Here is a 16,819-nt window from a genome sequence, read left to right on the forward strand (position 1 = left end):
TCTCTGCTGACATGAAGCCAGATTGTCTGTTACGGGACCTCTCTCCTCTGCCTGGGTGCTGGGCCTGAATTTATGACAATGGACTGTTGCAGTGGTGGCTGACGTGAAGCCTGATTCTCTGCTATGACATGCAGACTAATTCTCTGCTGACATGAAGCCAGATTGTCTGTTACGGGACCTCTCTCCTCTGCCTGGGTGCTGGGCCTAAATTTATGAAAATGGACTCTTACAGTGGTGGGTGACGTGAAGCCTGATTCTCTGCTATGACATGAAGACTGATTCTCTGCTGACATGAAGCCAGATCCTCTGTTACGGGACCTCTCTCCTCTGCCTGGGTGCTGGGCCTAAATATCTGACAATGGACTGTTGCATTGGTGGCTGACGTGAAGCCTGATTCTCTGCTATGATATGAAGACTGATTCTCTGCTGACATGAAGCCAGATTGTCTGTTACGGGACCTCTCTCCTCTGCCTGTGTGCTAGGCCTAAATATATGCCAATGGATTGTTGCAGTGGTGGCTGACGTGAAGCCTGATTCTCTGCTATGACATGCAGACTGATTCTCTGGTGACATGAAGCCAGATCCTCTGTTACGGGACCTCTCTCCTCTGCCTGGGTGCTGGGCCTAAATTTATGAAAATGGACTGTTGCAGTGGTGGGTGACGTGAAGCCTGATTCTCTGCTATGACATGCAGACTGATTCTCTGGTGACATGAAGCCAGATCCTCTGTTACGGGACCTCTCTCCTCTGCCTGGGTGCTGGGCCTAAATTTATGAAAATGGACTGTTGCAGTGGTGGGTGACGTGAAGCCTCATTCTCTGCTATGACATGCAGACTGATTCTCTGCTGACATGAAGCCAGATCGTCTGTTACGGGACCTCTCTCCTCTGCCTGGGTGCTGGGCCTAAATTTATGAAAATGGACTCTTACAGTGGTGGGTGACGTGAAGCCTGATTCTCTGCTATGACATGAAGACTGATTCTCTGCTGACATGAAGCCAGATCCTCTGTTACGGGACCTCTCTCCTCTGCCTGGGTGCTGGGCCTAAATATCTGACAATGGACTGTTGCATTGGTGGCTGACGTGAAGCCTGATTCTCTGCTATGATATGAAGACTGATTCTCTGCTGACATGAAGCCAGATTGTCTGTTACGGGACCTCTCTCCTCTGCCTGTGTGCTAGGCCTAAATATATGCCAATGGATTGTTGCAGTGGTGGCTGACGTGAAGCCTGATTCTCTGCTATGACATGCAGACTGATTCTCTGGTGACATGAAGCCAGATCCTCTGTTACGGGACCTCTCTCCTCTGCCTGGGTGCTGGGCCTAAATTTATGAAAATGGACTGTTGCAGTGGTGGGTGACGTGAAGCCTGATTCTCTGCTATGACATGCAGACTGATTCTCTTTTGACATGAAGCCAGATCCTCTGTTACGGGACCTCTCTCCTCTGCCTGGGTGCTGGGCCTAAATTTATGAAAATGGACTGTTGCAGTGGTGGGTGACGTGAAGCCTCATTCTCTGCTATGACATGCAGACTGATTCTCTGCTGACATGAAGCCAGATTGTCTGTTACGGGACCTCTCTCCTCTGCCTGGGTGCTGGGCCTGAATTTATGACAATGGACTGTTGCAGTGGTGGCTGACGTGAAGCCTGATTCTCTGCTATGATATGAAGACTGATTCTCTGCTGACATGAAGCCAGATTGTCTGTTACGGGACCTCTCTCCTCTGCCTGGGTGCCGGGGCCTAAATATCTGAGAATGGACTGTTCCAGTGGTGGGTAACGGGAAGCCAGATTCTCTGCTATGATATGAAGACTGATTCTCTGCTGACATGAAGCCAGATTGTCTGTTACGGGACCTCTCTCCTCTGCCTGGGTGCTGGGCCTAAATTTATGAAAATGGACTCTTACAGTGGTGGGTGACGTGAAGCCTGATTCTCTGCTATGACATGAAGACTGATTCTCTGCTGACATGAAGCCAGATTGTCTGTTACGGGACCTCTCTCCTCTGCCTGGGTGCCGGGGCCTAAATATCTGAGAATGGACTGTTCCAGTGGTGGGTGACGGGAAGCCAGATTCTCTGCTATGGAACCTCTCTCCAATTGATTTTGGTTAATTTTTATTTATTTAATTTTTATTTTAATTAATTTCCCTATCCACATTTGTTTGCAGGGGATTTACCTACATGTTGCTGCCTTTTGCAGCCCTCTAGCCCTTTCCTGGGCTGTTTTACAGCCGTTTTAGTGCCGAAAAGTTCGGGTCCCCATTGACTTCAATGGGGTTCGGGTTCGGGACGAAGTTCGGATCGGGTTCGGATCCCGAACCCGAACATTTCCGGGATGTTCGGCCGAACTTCTCGAACCCGAACATCCAGGTGTTCGCTCAACTCTAGTCATAACTACTTGTGCTAGTGACTGAAAGTTACCTGGACTCTGTCCTTTCCAGTGGGACCCAGGATCCGTAATCCCCCGTGATGGATCCTGTCGTCTGGCAGGTGTGCACAGCAATTTAAAGCTCGGATTGGGACTACACCTGGCTTCTAGGGATGAGCGAACTCGAACTGTATAGTTTGGGTTCGTACCGAATTTTGGGGTGTCCAGTGACACGGACCCGAACCCGAACATTTTCGTAAAAGTCCGGGTTCGGGATTCGGTGTTCGTCGCTTTCTTGGCGCTTTTTGAAAGGCTGCAAAGCAGCCAATCAACAAGCGTCATACTACTTGTCCCCAAGAGGCCGTCACAGCCATGCCTACTATTGGCATGGCTGTGATTGGCCAGTGCAGCATGTGACCCAGCCTCTATTTAAGCTGGAGTCACGTAGCGCCGCACGTCACTCTAGCCTGATCAGTGTAGGGAGAGGTTGCAGCTGCGACGTTAGGGAGAGATTAGGCTAATTAACTCCTCCAAAAGACTTCATTCAGTGATCGATCTGCAGCTGTGGATCATTGAACTGCTGCTATTCAATTGCTCACTGTTTTTAGGCTGCCCAGAGCAGTTTTTCATTCACTTTTTTCTGGGGTGATCGGCGGCCATTTTGTGTCTTGTGGTGCGCCAGCACAAGCTGCCACCAAGTACATTTAACCCTCAATAGTGTGGTTATTTTTTGGCTATATCCTACATCAGGGTCAAGCTGTCACACCAAGTGCATTTAACCATCAATAGTGTGGTTATTTTTTGGCCATATACTACATCAGGGGCAAGCTGAGCCTGTCACCAAGTGCATTTAACCCTCAATAGTGTGGTTGTTTTTTGGCTATATCCTACATCAGGGTCAAGCTGTCACACCAAGTGCATTTAACCATCAATAGTGTGGTTATTTTTTGGCTATATCCTACATCAGGGGCTTGGCTGTGCTTGCTATTTTATTGAGGGGTGAAATACAATTGCCAAAATAGCAGTACCCTAAATCTGGTGTTTCAGCTGTGGCCAGCCAATTGTAATACTGTCTGCTGTCTATATATATTTTTGTTCTGGGTTGAAATACAATTCCCAACTTAGCAATTTCCTAAATTAGTGGTTTCTGCTGTATCAGGGCTACTTTAAATCTATTCATTAAAAGGGTATATAAGATTCAAGGTGCAGATAGGGTCATTCTCAATAACTTCACACACACGCTACTGTGCATTTCCAAGTCTAATTCTGTCTGTAAACGTATACCTTTCACCCAGCGCCTAAATACTAGGCCTCAAATTTACATCCATCTAAATCTGTGGTTATTGCTGTGGCTGGTCAAGTTATTTAGTGTCCGTCAAAGCACAGTTTTTGTTCTGGGTTGAAATACAATTCCCAATTTAGCAATTTCCTAATTTAGTGGTTTCTGCTGTATCAGACCTACTTTAAATCTATCCATAAAAGGGTATATCAGAATCAAGGTGCTGATAGGGTCATCCACAATACCTTCACACGCTACCGTGCATTTCCAAGTCTAATTCTGTCCGTAAATGTATACCTGTCATCCAGCGCCTAAATACTAGGCCTCAAATTTATATTCAGCTAAATCTGTCGTTACTGCTGTGCCTGTATTAGTGTAATACGGTACCTAAATAGATAGCCAGATAGTGTTAGGTGTCTGTAAAAAAAGGCCTGAATTTGAATTCAATACATTGGGCCAAATAATATTTTTCTTATTGTGGTGAACGGTAACAATGAGGAAAACATCTAGTAAGGGACGCGGACATGGTCGTGGTGGTGTTAGTGGACCCTCTGGTGCTGGGAGAGGACGTGGCCGTTCTGCCACAGCCACACGTCCTAGTGTACCAACTACCTCAGGTCCCAGTAGCCGCCATAATTTACAGCGATATTTGGTGGGGCCCAATGCCGTTCTAAGGATGGTAAGGCCTGAGCAGGTACAGGCATTAGTCAATTGGGTGGCCGACAGTGGATCCAGCACGTTCACATTATCTCCCACCCAGTCTTCTGCAGAAAGCGCACAGATGGCGCCTGAAAACCAAGCCCATCAGTCTGTCACATCACCCCCATGCATACCAGGGAAACTGTCTGAGCCTCAAGTTATGCAGCAGTCTCTTATGCTGTTTGAAGACTCCGCTGGCAGGGTTTCCCAAGGGCATCCACCTAGCCCTTCCCCAGCGGTGGAAGACATAGAATGCACTGACGCACAACCACTTATGTTTCCTGATGATGAGGACATGGGAATACCACCTCAGCACGTCTCTGATGATGACGAAACACAGGTGCCAACTGCTGCGTCTTTCTGCAGTGTGCAGACTGAACAGGAGGTCAGGGATCAAGACTGGGTGGAAGACGATGCAGGGGACGATGAGGTCCTAGACCCCACATGGAATGAAGGTCGTGCCACTGACTTTCACAGTTCGGAGGAAGAGGCAGTGGTGAGACCGAGCCAACAGCGTAGCAAAAGAGGGAGCAGTGTGCAAAAGCAGAACACCCGCCGCCAAGAGACTCCGCCTGCTACTGACCGCCGCCATCTGGGACCGAGCACCCCAAAGGCAGCTTCAAGGAGTTCCCTGGCATGGCACTTCTTCAAACAATGTGCTGACGACAAGACCCGAGTGGTTTGCACGCTGTGCCATCAGAGCCTGAAGCGAGGCATTAACGTTCTGAACCTTAGCACAACCTGCATGACCAGGCACCTGCATGCAAAGCATGAACTGCAGTGGAGTAAACACCTCAAAAACAAGGAACTCACTCAGGCTCCCCCTGCTACCTCTTCTGCTGCTGCCGCCTCGGCCTCTTCTGCTGCTGCCGCCTCGGCCTCTTCCTCCGCCTCTGGAGGAACGTTGGCACCTGCCGCCCAGCAAACAGAGGATGTACCACCAACACCACCACCTCCGTCACCAAGCATCTCAACCATGTCACACGGCAGCGTTCAGCTCTCCATCTCACAAACATTTGAGAGAAAGCGTAAATTCCCACCTAGCCACCCTCGATCTCTGGCCCTGAATGCCAGCATTTCTAAACTACTGGCCTATGAAATGCTGTCATTTAGGCTGGTGGACACAGACAGCTTCAAACAGCTCATGTCGCTTGCTGTCCCACAGTATGTTGTTCCCAGCCGGCACTACTTCTCCAAGAGAGCCGTGCCTTCCCTGCACAACCAAATATCCGATAAAATCAAGTGTGCACTGTGCAACGCCATCTGTGGCAAGGTCCACCTAACCACAGATACGTGGACCAGTAAGCACAGCCAGGGACGCTATATCTCCCTAACTGCATACTGGGTAAATGTAGTGGCGGCTGGGCCCAAGGCGGAGAGCTGTTTGGCGCACGTCCTTCCGCTGCCAAGGATCACAGGGCAACTTTCTTTACCTCCTGTTGCCTCCTCCTCCTACTCGGCTTTCTCCTCCTCTTCTTCCACCTGCTCATCCAGTCAGCCACACACCTTCACCACCAACTTCAGCACAGCCCGGGGTAAACGTCAGCAGGCCATTCTGAAACTCATATGTTTGGGGGACAGGCCCCACACCGCACAGGAGTTGTGGCGGGGTATAGAACAACAGACCGACGAGTGGTTGCTGCCGGTGAGCCTCAAGCCCGGCCTGGTGGTGTGCGATAATGGGCGAAATCTCGTTGCAGCTCTGGGAATAGCCGGTTTGACGCACATCCCTTGCCTGGCGCATGTGCTGAATTTGGTGGTGCAGAAGTTCATTCACAACTACCCCGACATGTCAGAGCTGCTGCATAAAGTGCGGGCCGTCTGTTCGCGCTTCCAGTGTTCACATCCTGCCGCTGCTCGCCTGTCTGCGCTACAGCGTAACTTCGGCCTTCCCGCTCACCGCCTCATATGCGACGTGCCCACCAGGTGGAACTCCACCTTGCACATGCTGGACAGACTGTGCGAGCAGCAGCAGGCCATAGTGGAGTTTCAGCTGCAGCACGCACGGGTCAGTCGCACTGCGGAACAGCACCACTTCACCACCAATGACTGGGCCTCCATGCGAGACCTGTGTGCCCTGTTGCGCTGTTTCGAGTACTCCACCAACATGGCCAGTGGCGATGACTCCGTTATCAGCGTTACAATACCACTTCTATGTCTCCTTGAGAAAACACTTAGGGCGATGATGGAAGAGAAGGTGGCCCAGGAGGAGGAGGAGGAAGAGGGGTCATTTTTAGCACTTTCAGGCCAGTCTCTTCGAAGTGACTCAGAGGGAGGTTTTTTGCAACAGCAGAGGCCAGGTACAAATGTGGCCAGCCAGGGCCCACTACTGGAGGACGAGGAGGACGAGGATGAGGTGGAGGAGGATGAGGATGAAGCATGGTCACAGCGGGGTGGCACCCAACGCAGCTCGGGCCCATCACTGGTGCGTGGCTGGGGGAAACGCAGGACGATGACGATACGCCTCCCACAGAGGACAGCTTGTCCTTACCTCTGGGCAGCCTGGCACACATGAGCGACTACATGCTGTAGTGCCTGCGCAACGACAGCAGAGTTGCCCACATTTTAACGGACTACTGGGTTCCCACCCTGCTGGATCCACGGTACAAAGACAATGTGCCCACCTTACTTCCTGCACTGGAGCGTGATAGGAAGATGCGCGAGTACAAGCACACGTTGGTAGACGCGCTACTGAGAGCATTCCCAAATGTCACAGGGGAACAAGTGGAAGCTCAAGGTCAAGGCAGAGGAGGAGCAAGAGGTCGCCAAGGCAGCTGTGTCACGGCCAGCTCCTCTGAGGGCAGGGTTAGCATGGCAGAGATGTGGAAAAGTTTTGTCAACACGCCACAGCTAACTGCACCACCACCTGATACGCAACGTGTTAGCAGGAGGCAACATTTCACTAATATGGTGGAACAGTACGTGTGCACACCCCTCCACAGTACTGACTGATGGTTCGGCCCCATTCAACTTCTGGGTCTCTAAATTGTCCACGTGGCCAGAGCTAGCCTTTTATGCCTTGGAGGTGCTGGCCTGCCCGGCGGCCAGCGTTTTGTCTGAACGTGTATTCAGCACGGCAGGGGGCGTCATTACAGACAAACGCAGCCGCCTGTCTACAGCCAATGTGGACAAGCTGACGTTCATAAAAATGAACCAGGCATGGATCCCACAGGACCTGTCCATCCCTTGTGCAGATTAGACATTAACTACCTCCCCTTAACCATATATTATTGTACTCCAGGGAACTTCCTCATTCAATCCTATTTTTATTTTCATTTTACCATTATATTGCGGGGCAACCCAAAGTTGAATGAACCTCTCCTCTGTCTGGGTGCCGGGGCCTAAATATATGACAATGGACTGTTCCAATGTTGGGTGACGTGAAGCATGATTCTCTGCTATGATATGAAGACTGATTCTCTGCTGACATGAAGCCAGATTCTCTGTTACGGGACCTCTCTCCTCTGCCTGGGTGCCGGGGCCTAAATTTATGACAATGGACTGTTACAGTGGTGGGTGACGTGAAGCCTGATTCTCTGCTATGACATGAAGACTGATTCTCTGCTGACATGAAGCCAGATTCTCTGTTACGGGACCTCTCTCCTCTGCCTGGGTGTCTGGGCCTAAATATCTGACAATGGACTGTTCCAGTGTTGGGTGACGTGAAGCATGATTCTCTGCTATGATATGAAGACTGATTCTCTGCTGACATGAAGCCAGATTCTCTGTTACGGGACCTCTCTCCTCTGCCTGGGTGTCGGGGCCTAAATTTATGACAATGGACTGTTACAGTGGTGGGTGACGTGAAGCCTGATTCTCTGCTATGACATGAAGACTGATTCTCTGCTGACATGAAGCCAGATTCTCTGTTACGGGACCTCTCTCCTCTGCCTGGGTGCCTGGGCCTAAATATCTGACAATGGACTATTCCAGTGTTGGGTGACGTGAAGCATGATTCTCTCCTATGATATGAAGACTGATTCTCTGCTGACATGAAGCCAGATTCTCTGTTACGGGACCTCTCTCCTCTGCCTGGGCCTAAATATCTGACAATGGACTGTTCCAGTGTTGGGTGACGTGAAGCATGATTCTCTGCTATGATATGAAGACTGATTCTCTGCTGACATGAAGCCAGATTCTCTGCTGACATGAAGCCAGATTCTCTGTTACGGGTCCTCTCTCCTCTGCCTGGGTGCCTGGGCCTAAATATCTGACAATGGACTGTTCCAGTGTTGGGTGACGTGAAGCATGATTCTCTCCTATGATATGAAGACTGATTCTCTGCTGACATGAAGCCAGATTCTCTGTTACGAGACCTCTCTCCTCTGCCTGGGTGCCACTGCCTGGGCCTAAATATCTGACAATGGACTGTTCCAGTGTTGGGTGACGTGAAGCATGATTCTCTGCTATGACATGAAGACTGATTCTCTGCTGACATGAAGCCAGATTCTCTGTTACGGGACCTCTCTCCTCTGCCTGGGTGCCTGGGCCTAAATATCTGACAATGGACTGTTCCAGTGTTGGGTGACGTGAAGCATGATTCTCTCCTATGATATGAAGACTGATTCTCTGCTGACATGAAGCCAGATTCTCTGTTACGGGACCTCTCTCCTCTGCCTGGGCCTAAATATCTGACAATGGACTGTTCCAGTGTTGGGTGGCGTGAAGCATGATTCTCTGCTATGACATGAAGACTGATTCTCTGCTGACATGAAGCCAGATTCTCTGTTATGGGACCTCTCTCCTCTGCCTGGGTGCCTGGGCCTAAATATATGACAATGGACTGTTACAGTGGTGGGTGACGTGAAGCATTATTCTCTGCTATAGGACCTCTCTCCAATTGATATTGGTTAATTTTTATTTATTTTATTTTTATTTTAATTCATTCCCTATCCACATTTGTTTGCAGGGGATTTACCTACATGTTGCTGCTTTTTGCAGCCCTCTAGCCCTTTCCTGGGCTGTTTTACAGCCTTTTTAGTGCCGAAAAGTTCGGGTCCCCATTGACTTCAATGGGGTTCGGGTTCGGGACGAAGTTCGGGTCGGGTTCGGATCCCGAACCCGAACATTTCCGGGAAGTTCGGCCGAACTTCTCGAACCCGAACATCCAGGTGTTCGCTCAACTCTACTGGCTTCCCCTCATTTTTGTATTCCTGTTTTTTGTTACCAGTGAAGTTTGCCTGGACTTTATTTTCTTTTGAATAAACCCCTTGCTTCATCTACACTGGTCTGTCTCGTTGATGCCTTGCATTACAAGTATTATTCCTGCAAAGTTCCGTAACGCTGTGCCAAAAGATAAATGAATTTCCCTGCAATAATGAACAATATCCTTTTCTTTTAGGCTAATACATTTTATCAGCAATTTTATTTGCTGATGCAGGAGAAAATATATTTGATCCCTAAACATAGCTGTCACTAACCAGTCAACAAACTTTGCATGAATCAATAGTACAGACAAATATAAGAAACTTTAAAACATATCTATCAGAGAAAAATGCATCTTTCTCCACTGATCAGACTCCTTTCATCCTCCCCTCCCTCATTAATTCTCTACTGAATCTGTCTTGAGAGACCAAGACTGAAAGCTCACCAAAGAATCAGATTGTAGCTACACATAGAAATACTGTATGTGGAAAGGGGGGAGAGGAGGATTGAGCTGCAGTCAAAGATATAGAGGCACAGACAGAGATCATACAGCAATTTATATTACGTGTTATATCTCACCTTAAGTTATTTTTTTCCGCATCAATACTGTGTAGTACATCTCTAGAATGTCCTAGAATCTCCTGTTCTATCAATGTGCACTCTATGGGAGACATCATAGCAGCTAGTCTCCACTCACTAGCACAGGGACAACTTGAGAATTAGAGGTGAAGCCTGCAGCATACAAGTCATATTATAGCCAGAAATTGTGATATACTTCATATTCCCAAACAAAAGCTTATCTTGAAAAGTCATCTCAAAGTGTAGGTATGCTCAATTCAATATTGAATGTGGCCAACAACCATTCCTCCTGATCCCACAAGAATGTTTGGTTATGGAGTGGGGCAGCTCATCTCAGTGTTTGTGTCCACTGTTAGAAAAACAATGAATATTAATGAGATGAGATGTGGTGAGAACAAAAGGATTGAGTGTTGATGCTCAACATGCCAAAGTTTTCTTCCCCCCCAACGAGATAGGGCTTGTTCACATCACCGTTATAGGATTCCGTCATTGTTTTCCTATTATAACATGGTTATAACGGAAAATAACGGAATACATAAGACAGAAGTCAAAACGGAAGCTTTTAAGAGGCATTCTGTTTTGATCCGTCATAATAGCAGTGTATGGAAATCATAACGGATCCGCCTGGTTCCCATTATGCAAGATGGAAAACGAAGTCCTGTCAACAACGGAGACCAGACGGATCCATTATGATTCCCATTGACTTCTATTATGACGGAAAGCAAAACGGGATGCCTTTTAAAGGCTTCCGATTTGCATTCCGTCATAATACAATTCTATAGGCAGCATAGCGGATCCGTCCTGGTTTGGACTGGACTCCTGCATAATGGAAACCAGGATGCATCTGTTATGCTGCCCATAGACTTGTATTATGAAAGATCAAAACTGAATGCCTCTTAAAAGCTTCCGTTTTGACTTTTATCTTATGGATTCCGTTATTTTCCATTAAAACAATGACGATAACAAAGATGTGAATCCGCCCTTAGGAGAGAGTTGGTATGCCCTCAAACACATATGTTAGGTGTCTGAAATTGCTCTTAAGGCTGGCCATACACATTAGATAGCTGTGGAAAAATGAAATTCAACTGCCCGATCCTTATCTCCTCCAACATCTGCAATTGGGGAGACTCAAGAGATCCTGCTGAAATCGGCAGGTATTTGTACCTTTAGCTATCAAAGAAGTATCTCAATGAAGGTACAGTATCACCCTGATGTGCAGTTTGAATGACCTTTCGTTATGCATAAATTTCCCTTTTTAGAATTGCACATTTTAAGCATTTTTTCTATTTTTCTATCCTAGTCGTAAAAACAATAAAAATTGTTTAAAATGTCTTATCTAAACAGCAAAAGCTGTCCCTTCCTTAAACACCACTGGAAGTGAGTTAATCTGCTCACATCTTTAACCTTATTGTGTAAAGGTCTGTGATGCATGCCTTTGGTGTTCTTTCCTCTAAGTCTTCAGGGTAATACTATATCCTTCCTGAGGCATTTTTACCTTATTGTGACGGAGAGTTCCTATATTTCATCCTCAAAACAGATCCTTAAAAGGAGGTAAACGAAACAATTATTCGGCTTCCTTATGAAACAACACTTGGAGCTAAAGCACACGCAAACTTCCTATGACATAATTCTTATAGAAGTGGCCCCTCAATATAATTTCATTCCAGAACGACCACTGTAAGTTGAAAATATTGTAACCTGGGAATAAAATTCTACAACTCTAGTAACTCTTTCCGAAGCTCTGAAAATGTCATCCCAAAAGAAGAAAAAAAGAAATAATATATAAACATAATCAGATACCTAATATTAAATAGAAAATTAATATAAAGCTGGTATAGTCTGTAAATCACTTTCTATACAGAGAATAGTAACTTCTGTACAGTACATACAGTGCACCAGAAAATGACATTGAGCTGCTCCCACATGGGAGATTTAGACAAATACAATGTGACTAAATCAACAATACACAATATGTTGTACATTTAATGTCTTTTATTGAGCATATTGGATCGGTATTCAAAGTGCAGTGAGACAAAATAAGTGAACCTCTTTGTTTCTCCTAGATCTAATTGGTGTTTCAATTACAAAGATGAGATTAGAAGTGTGAGTTTTGCAGGTGTTTTGCCCATTAAAACAAGGCACACAAAGCCTGGTTACTGACAAATCTGTTCTTACAATAACTGTTTAAAGGAGCTGTCCAGGATTTTACTACTGATGACCTATCTTCAGGATAGGTCATCAACATCAGATCGGCGGGGGTCCGATCTGATGTTTATGACCTATCCTGAGGATAGGTCATTAATAGTAAAAGCCCGGACAACCCCTTCAATGTGAACCATGCCTTGATGCAAGCAACTTTCAGAAGACACATTATAGAGCTATAGCTGGAAAAGACTACAAAAGCAAGTGCTAAAGACCTAGGTGTTCATGAATCTAGGGTTAAGCAAATTATCTACGGATGGAGAAATTTCAGCACTCTTGCTACCATACCTAGGAGTGGGCGTCCTGTTAAGGCTAGTTTCACACTTGCACTAAAATCTTTCGGCAGCCTGTTCCGGCAGAGGGACAGCTTGCAGGAGTTCATCGTATCTGACATAGCCCAAAGGGACTGGAGCACCACCGGGCCCATTGACTATGATGGCCCACAGTGGGCATCCAACTTGTTTCCAACATTAGTGCTGGGATTTGGCCAAACAAATACTACTGCAGGCAGCAATTTTTGCCCAGCCGAATCCCGGCACAAATGCCAGCAACAGACCAGAGTCAGTGGGCTCCAGTGGGCAAAGGTAGTAACCGGGTATTCCAGATATGATGAACTCTGGCAGGATGTTCTTTTGCTGGAACAGCTGCCAGAAGATTTTAGTGCTAGTGTGAAATTAGCCTAAGTTCTCTCCGAGTACACATTTGTCAACAGCAAAAAAAAATCTATAGAAGATTCTACAAAAATTTCTGTTCATGTGTCCACTATTAGAAAAATGCTGAACAATAATGATGTTTATGGAAGGACAACCTGAAGGAAGCCATTTGTGTATGTGAGCATTGGGAGGAATAGCTGTTGGCTGACAGCAGTTTTTGGTGTATGGCCACTTATGGTGAACTTATTCACATACGTCTGGGTCTGTATTTTGGAGTGCATTCTGGGGGCTGTATTTATTTTGGGGCCTTTACTTTTTTGGAGTTTGGTCTGGGGTCTTTGTTAGTTCTGAGGTGTGTTACAGAATATATGTGTAACTTGTGATTGGAATACAGCAGGTTAGCAATTTTTAGGGACATGACCTATGTAATTTGCGGGAAAATGTAAAAAAATATTCCGGAGATACTAATTCCTCTCAGAATCTCAGAATGTAATACTGCAGCTCAATACTGGCTCTACGTATATCAGGATGTAGTCTCAGAACCTGGCAGCCCAATTGTGGACCAGCCATTGAGGCACCAGGCAGTGCTAGAGCCTGAGAAGGTGAGTAAACCACTGGACACCAGATACTGTACTTGACTCAGAAATGTGTCCATTAACCAATTCAATGTTGTTCTCATTAGCCCCTTTTCTACCAATAATCCATAACCATTAATTTAGAATTATTATTTTTTTGGGCTGGGGAGGGCACAAGTTTCTGTGTGAACCTAAAACATTGTCTCTAGAGTTACAGAGTCCAACAAGGAGATACTCACTTTGAGATTTACTGCCATAGTTAAGAGCCTGGGAAAACATTGGTGAAAGAGGAGCACATACTGTAATTGCCTAGAAAAGGACATCTTCTTAGATGTCTTAGATTCTTAGATCCAAGGGAAAAAAATTTTTTGCTACTCTCAGCCATATGTCATTGTAATGGATATTCAAACTTATCTCGAATGAGTGAATGAACTTGGAACTATATTTTGGTAAACTATTGACATACATATAATGAAAAGCAATGACCAATACAAATAACTAGCACATTTAAAAATAAAGATACTGTTTAAATGCTGAGCAACACAAATATATGTATTGCACTTTGCAAGTGAACACACAATTTTTGCACAGAAGCGGACATTAGTCCTAGACTAGAGATGAGCTAACTTCTTGAAATTTGTTTCATGTCCAATTTGTTGAATCTTTAAAAAAAATTGATTTGTGTCCAAATCAATTGTACCCAAATTAAAAGTGGTCCAAATGGCCTGAAAATTGGTATATAATAAGCCAAAAAAGGATGCACGCCAAAGTAAGGTGCACACCAGGGAAAAAATTAAACTTTATTGGACATACAAATTTAAAAACTATTAAAAACAATATAGATAATGAGGGGGCATCCCAAAAAATACATGTATCAACAAACTATGGGATCGCCTTCCACAGCGCAAAGCATGGTCATTATAATAATATGATACAACAATAAAGAAAGGTCACAAATAATGCAATTCAAAATAGAAGAATATATTTTACCATAAGCCCCCAAAGAGACCAATCAAAGCAGGATGAAATGATCATACAAAAAAAAAAAGAAGAGAAATGTCTATAAGCTGGCATGGTTGAGGCTGAATAGTCATATAAATGTATAAATACAAAAATTGGAAATAAAAGTGCTAAATGTACTATACAAAGAAATATCTCTATAAATAAGCAAATAACTGAGAAGGCATGTATACGACCTACATGAATGAAAAGAGATTACAGTGCTGTGGGAATGAAAACCCCACGCATATCGCTGGACTCACATGCAGTATCCTCAAGGATAAAAGGAAGAATAAACATGTCTAATAAATAGCCTAAAAATTTAATTAAGAACAGATGATAGAAGAATTACTTACCTTCATGATTAAGCAGTAATGAAAATTGGTACATGACACTCTGAGGTCTCCTAGGACTCATATTTATTCTCCCTTGTCCTTTTCTTTTTTTTTTCTTTTACTTTTCACATTTTTGCTCTTTCCTGATTCCCTTTCCCCTCCTTTAAGCTCTTTAACACAGTGACAACAATGGAAAATAATGTCAGAGTGACAGTGACATACAGATGTAGCCGAGCCAAACTTGACTCTGATAACACATGGCACAGTGTTATCTTGTGACAAAAGCCATTAAAATCCATTGAAAAGTTAGTTATCTTTTTCTTGCCATTCTTTACTTAACGCATTAACCATCAAGTTTAGCTCAGCTGCATATTTACACAGTGTACAGTGGCTTGTTCTGCACAAGCATCCAAAAATATGTAACCAGAAAGCTCAGCGGCTCAACCTCTCACCGTATGAAAAAAGGTGCTCACCTACAAGTCCCACCCTAAGGACCAAAGTAAAAATGTGGATACCAAAAGCAAAGAAGGGGCACACTCAAAAGGGCACACTTGAAAGAACAATGATGCACAGGCTACATGCACACGACCGTATGTGTTTTGCGGACCTTATGCCATCAGTTTTTTTTGCAGATCCATTGTAATAATGCATAAAACGGATAAGAATAGGACATGTTTTATTTTTTTTGCGGGGCTACGGAATGGACATACTGATGTGGACAGCATTTTTTGTGGACCCATTGAAATGAATGGGTCCGCATCCTATCCACAAAAAAAACGGAACGGACACAGAAACAAACAACATTTGTGTGCATGTAGCCTTAATGGGGACAAAATACCTGCCCGTATTTATACACACAAGTGTTAGTTGGCAGATGGAACAGTGGCTTGTTGTGAACAAGTCTTGAAAAACTCTCCATTATTTTTGGGAGCAGTAGCAGTACAGTGTAGATGTGGAAAAGGTAAGGTATATAGCAATATTAGTGTATTGTGGCAGCAATAGTAGCAGCAGCAGTAGCAACACAGCATGGAACAGACAAGGCAGAAGCTTTGTGCGGCTGTTTAGGGGTAGTAGTAGTAAAAGTGGCTGCTGGGTAGGGGTAATGGTAGTGGCGATAGGGGGAGTAGCAGCTGCGACAGTGGCAGCAGCAGCCATAAGTACGGAGCATGATGGTAGGCAGGCAGGTAGGCAGCACAATTTGACAATTCACAATGGTAATACAGTGCATTTAAAAAATAAATGTTGTTATTGCAGCACAATTCATTCACTAATAATGCATGGTATCATCAAACAATACAATGCATTTGCAGCAGAAAGTATGATGGTGCTGTGGGTGCTGGCAATAAGCCTATAAAACACTTAACTGTAGGCTTTTTAAACAAAAAAGGGTTTTGATTGAAGAATGTGCAGTGCACCATGAACATCTCAATTGCCAGCAGCTGTATGAAACACAGAAATCTGAGTAAACATTCCCCCCTCTTTATGCTTTACCTGATAAAAACTTAATCTACCTAATTCAATATATATCTTTATACTGTCCCTATACTCTCCCTACTACTCTTAGATTACTGGTTTGTGTATGTAATTGTGCAGACACAGCCAATATACATGCTCTCAGATTGAAAGCTTTGCTTAGAATGGCGTCTTTAAAGCCCAGAGGCTGAAGGATCTTCCAGAATCCTGCCCCTGATTGGCTCACAGGCTGTCTGTTAGCCTCTGAGCCATTTAGGGCAACCCTCATCCCTCCCAGGGTTATGTGATCCTCATCTTCATCCTTCCGGTGGGTTTCCTTAATTTTTAGTATTAAAGTTTACAAATCACTCAGATCGCACATGGAGTATTGTGTACAGCTCTGGGCTCCTATGAACAAGACATAGCAGAGCTGGAGAGGGTTCAGAGAATGGCAACTAAAGTAATAACTGTAATGTGTGGACTACAGGTCCCAGAAAGATGATCAAAATTAGGGTTATTCGGTTTAGAA

Source organism: Bufo gargarizans, chromosome 2 (genome assembly GCF_014858855.1).
Source record: "Bufo gargarizans isolate SCDJY-AF-19 chromosome 2, ASM1485885v1, whole genome shotgun sequence".
NCBI classification, from domain to species: Eukaryota; Metazoa; Chordata; class Amphibia; order Anura; family Bufonidae; genus Bufo; species Bufo gargarizans.